The sequence below is a fragment of the Moschus berezovskii genome, chromosome 24, assembly GCF_049115385.1.
Source record: "Moschus berezovskii isolate FMDL1 chromosome 24, NW_MosBer_1.0, whole genome shotgun sequence".
Taxonomy (NCBI): domain Eukaryota; kingdom Metazoa; phylum Chordata; class Mammalia; order Artiodactyla; family Moschidae; genus Moschus; species Moschus berezovskii.
In genome coordinates this window covers 39,117,388-39,123,044 of record NC_142483.1, presented here as the reverse complement: position 1 = coordinate 39,123,044, position 5,657 = coordinate 39,117,388, and the positions used below count along the sequence as shown (strand labels likewise).

The 5,657-nt window shown below is 42.1% G+C and overlaps 1 pseudogene; it reads left to right on the top strand.

The window, feature by feature from the left end:
* Positions 1-1,448: 1,448 nt before the first annotated feature.
* Positions 1,449-1,981, top strand: LOC129547542 (high mobility group protein B3 pseudogene; annotated as a pseudogene).
* Positions 1,982-5,657: the final 3,676 nt, after the last annotated feature.

Genomic DNA, 5,657 nt, shown 5'->3' with positions numbered 1-5,657 from the left:
TGAATGTTTGTTGTGGAGGGCATTGTGCTAGACAATTTTATGCATTTTCTCTTTTAATTATCACCACAACCTGATAAAGTCATGGGCTTTTTTCCAGGCTCATGCTTGATTGGTAGGCTTCTTGACTTACATAACAAAATATTAAACCTGTTCTTTTCTTGAATACCCACTGAACACATAGTTCTGCCTTTAACCGGTAACTTGGACTTGAATTCTCATCTGCAGTCCTTGCTGGAAGCTTGACTGTTATAAATATTGTTCATGAAAGAGCACTCAAAGGCCTGTGGGCTCTCATATTCCCTAGTGGTCTTGACTGTCCAGTATGTGGTAGCCATTAGTCTCATGTGGCTATTTGAATTTAAATAAAATTAAATTAAATGGAATGACAATTCAGTTCCTTAGTCAAAACAACCATATTTCAAATGCTCGATAGCCATATGTGGCTGGAAGTTTTCATAACGGACAGGATAAATATGGAACGTTTTGGTCATTCAGAAAGTTTCATTGGGCAGTGCTGTGATAAACTGTTAGGGATTCATATCTGGACTGCGTCTTCTTTTAAAAAAAACTTTTCATTAGATTGTGCTTTGATGTGTTGATAGTGGCCTGCCATTGTGGTCCATTCTAATAATGAGTATTGAGTTCTTATGTGTCAGAAATGGCTTTAAACACTTTTTGTAAATTAAGTCAATTCTTTTAATATCTTTTTAAGGTAGGGCATTATTATCTTCCTTTTACAGAGCTTGGAGAGTTAAGCGACTTGCCTGTAGTCACCCAGATGGTGAAGGGCGGTGGTGGAATTTGAGTCCTGAAGTTTGACTAAAACCTTTGTTCTTCAGCACCACACTGTGCTGCCTCTGAAGTCCTTACAAAGCTTTCTTGGATTTCATTCTTCGGATACAAGTAGTGACCTCGTTATTCTCATCTCTTTATTTCTGTGTCCCTGTTTCTCTTTGCTGTAGGTCTTTATTTGTTTAGCTTCTGTTATTATTATGCTGCAGTGCAATGCTGATGCCAAGCACCTAGTGTTAGCATGGACTCCACAGATTAAGGGCACGATTCCCTAAAAGATTACCTTCACTTCTAATACCAGCCCCAATTTCAGAAGTCCTCAGACCAGTTGCACTTCTGACCAACTGGCTATAAATATGAGGGTTGCTTTATCTCTTTTAGGTCTGATAATTTGCTAGAATGACTCACAGAATTCTGGAAAGCACTGTGTTTACAGCTTTATTATAAAAGCTCTCAATCAGAACCACCCAATAGACAATTAGGATGATACCTGGAAGGGAAGTAGAATACATTACCCTTCCCCAACACTTGATGTGTTCAGCAAGGAGGAAGCGAAGCTGAGGCAGCTCTCATCCAGGCAGCTAGGGCTAGGCTGTGGAGCGCTGAGCTGCACGTCGTGTCCTGCGCTGCTCAGACTAGCGAACAATACAGTCAAGATGGCTAAAGGTGATCCCAAGAAACCAAAGGGCAGGATGTCTGCTTATGCCTTCTTTGTGCAGATATGCAGAGAGGAACATAAGAAAAATCCCTGTCAATTTTGCTGAATTTTCCAAGGAATGCTCCGAGAGGTGGAAGACCATGTCCGGGAAAGAGAAGTCTAAATTTGATGAAATGGCAAAGGCGGATAAAGTGCACTGTGATCAGGAAATGAAGGATTATGGACCAGCTAAGGGAGGCAAGAAGAAGAAGGCCCCTAATGCCCCTGAGAGACCACCATCTGCTCTGAATTCCGCCCCGAGATCAAGTCTACAAACCCTGGCATCTCTATTGGAGATGTGGCAAAGAAGCTGGGCGAGATGTGGAATAATTTAAGTGAGAGCGAGAAGCAGCCATACATCAACAAGCCAGCGAAGCTGAAGGAGAGGATGTCACAGACTATAAGTCTAAAGGGAAGTCTGATAGTGCCAAGAGTCCTGCTAAAGTGCCCAAAAAAGTGAAAGAGGAAGATTAAGATGAAAAGGAGGAGTAATTAAAAAAAAACCCCACAAAACTGTTGATCTCTCTTATCGTGAATATCTTAGAGTAGGGAGCTCTGTGATTTACACCTCTTGCCTTGAGAACCCCATGAACAGTATCAAAAGGCTAAATGATAGGATAGTGAATGAGGAATTCCCTAGGTTGGTAGGTGCCCAGTATGCTACTGGAGATCAGTGGAGAAATAACTCCAGAAAGAATGAAGGGATGGAGCCAAAACAAAACCAATACCCAGTTGTGGATGTGACCGGTGATAGAAGCAAGGTCCAGTGCTGTAAAGAGCAATATTGCATAGGAACCTGGAATGTTAGGTCCATGAATCAAGGCAAATTGGAAGTGGTCAAACAGGAGATGGCAAGAGTGAACGTAGACATTCTAGGAATCAGTGAACTAAAATGGACTGGAATGGGTGAATTTAACTCAGATGACCATTATATCTACTACTGTGGGCAGGAATCCCTTAGAAGAAATGGAGTAGCCATCATGGTCAACAAAAGAATCCGAAATGCAGTACTTGGATACAATCTTAAAAACGACAGAATGATTTCTGTTTGTTTCCAAGGCAAACCATTCAATATTACAGTAATCCAAGCCTATACCCCAACCAGTAACGCTGAAGAAGCCAAAGTTGAACGGTTCTATGAAGACCTACAAGACCTTTTAGAACTAACACCCAGAAAAGATATCCTTTTCATTATAGGGGACTGGAATGCAAAAGTAGGAAGTCAAGAAACACCTGGAGTAACAGGCAAATTTGGCCTTGGAGCATGGAATGAAGCAGGGCAAAGGCTAATAGAGTTTTGCCAAGAGAATGCAATGGTCATAGCAAACACCCTCTTCCAACAACACAAGAGAAGACTCTACACATGGACATCACCAGACGGTCAACACCGAAATCAGATTAATTATATTCTTTGCAGCCAAAGATGGAGAAGCTGTATACAGTTAGCAAAAATAAGACCAGGAGGTGACTGTGGCTCAGATCATGAACTCCTTATTGCCAAATTCAGACTTAAATTGAAGAAAGTAGGGAAAACCACTAGACCATTCAGATATGACCTAAATCAAATCCCTTATGATTATACAGTGGAAGTGAGAAATAGATTTAAGGGACTAGATCTGATAGATAGAGTGCCTGATGAACTCTGGATGGAGGTTCATGACATTGTACAGGAGACAGGGACCAAGGCCATCCCCATGGAAAAGAAATGCAAAAAAGGAAAATGGCTGTCTGAGGAGGCCTTACAAATAGCTGTGAAAAGAAGAGAAGCGAAAAGCAAAGGAGAAAAGGAAAGATATAAGCATCTGAATGCAGAGTTCCAAAGAATAGCAAGGAGAGATAAGAAAACCTTCCTCAGCAATCAATGAAAAGAAATAGAGGAAAACAACAGAATAGGAAAAACAAGGGATCTCTTCAAGAAAATTAGAGATACCAAGGGAACATTTCATGGAAAGATGGGCTCGATAAAGGACAGAAATGGTATGGACCTAACAGAAGCAGAAGATACTAAGAAGAGGTGGCACGAATACACAGAAGAACTGTACAAAAAAGATCTTCACAACCAAGATAATCACGATGGCATGATCACTCACCTAGAGCCAGACATCTTGGAATGTGAAGTCATGTGGGCCTTAGAAAGCATCACTACGAACAAAGCTAGTGGAGGTGATGGAATTCCAGTTGAGTTATTTCAAATCTTGAAAGATGATGCTGTGAAAGTGCTGCACTCAATATGCCAGCAAATTTGGAAAACTCAGCAGTAGCCACAGGACTGGAAAAGGTCAGTCTTCATTCCAATCCCAAAGAAAGGCAATGCCAAAGAATGCTCAAACTACCGCACAATTGCACTCATCTCACACGCTAGTAAAGTCATGCTCAAAATTCTCCAAGCCAGGCTTCAGCAATATGTGAACCGTGAACTTCCAGATGTTCAAGCAGGTTTTAGAAAAGGCAGAGGAACCAGAGATCAAATTGCCAACATCCGCTGGATCATGGAGAAAGCAAGAGAGTTCCAGAAAAACATCTATTTCTGCTTCATTGACTATGCCAAAGCCTTTGACTGTGTGGATCACAATAAACTGTGGAACATTCTGAAAGAGATGGGAATCCCAGACCACCTGACCTGCCTCTTGAGAAACCTGTATGCAGGTCAGGAAGCAACAGTCAGAACTGGACATGGAACAACAGACTGGTTCCAAATAGGAAAAGGAGTACGTCAAGTTTGTCTATTGTCACCCTGCTTATTTAACTTATATGCAGAGTACATCATGAGGAACGCTGGGCTGGAAGAAGCACAAGCTGGAATCAAGACTGCTGGGAGAAATATCAATAATCTCAGCTATGCAGATGACACCATCCTTATGGCAGAAAGTGAAGAGGAACTCAAAAGCCTCTTGATGAAAGTGAAAGAGGAGAGTGAAAAAGTTGGCTTGAAGCTCAACATTCAGAAAACAAAGATCATGGCATCTAGTCCCATCACTTCATGAGAAATAGTTGGGAAAACAGTGGAAACAGTGTCAGACTTATTTTTTTGTGCTCCAAAATCACTGCGGATGCTGATTGCAACCATGAAATTAAAAGACGCTTACTCCTTGGAAGGAAAGTTATGACCAACCTAGATAGCATATTAAAAAGCAGAGACATTACTTTGCCAACCAAGGTCTGTCTAGTCAAGGCTATGGTTTTTCCTGTGGTCATGTATGGATGTGAGAGTTGGACTGTGAAGAAAGCTGATCGCCGAAGAATTGATGCTTTTGAATTGTGGTGTTGGAGAAGACTCTTGCGAGTCCCTTGTACTGCAAGGAGATCCAACCGGTCCAATCTAAGGGAGATCAATCCTGGGTGTTCATTGGAAGGACTGATGCTAAAGCTGAAACTCCAATACTTTGACCACCTCATGCAACTAGTTGACTCATTGGAAAAGACTCTGATGCTGGGAGGGATTGGGGGTGGGAGGAGAAGGGGACGACAGAGAATGAGATGGCTGGATGGAATCACCGACTTGATGGACATGAGTTTGAGTGAACTCCAGGAGTTGGTGATGGACAGGGAGGCCTGGCCTGCTGTGATTCATGGGGTTGCAAAGAGTTGGACACGACTGAGTGACTGAACTTAACTGAACTGAACTGCCCAAGATGTGTCTGTTTCCCTCATTAGGTTTAATTACCCAATTGGATCATGGTCATAGCGTAGTCTCTCAAAGTGATCTAGCAATTGTCACTGGTTTGCATGAAGTGGCCATGGGTGTCTGGAGCACCTGGAAACTGTATCAAAGCTGTACATATTTCCAAACACTTTTATAGTGAAAAGGCTCTTGTGTTCTCTTCACTTCATCCACTTTGCTATTGGTGTGACAAGGCATTTAAAGACGCTTCTGGCTTTTTTATTTTTTTTAATTTGTAAGATGGGGTGTTAACTCTATGGTCATTGGCTGGAAATCCCAAGTTCTCAACTGTACATATCTATAGTTTGTAAAAAGAACAAAGCAACTGAGATACACTCTTGACCATCCTTGCTTGGTGTGGGTTGTGGGGGCTATGCCTTCTGGAGGGGCCATAGCTCAGGGTATGCACTGTGGGGCTAGACCTGTGGATGCTGCACTAAGCATCCATCTAGCTTCAGGTTGTCTTGTTTTTGTATATAGCCACATGACATCCCACTGCCATTCATT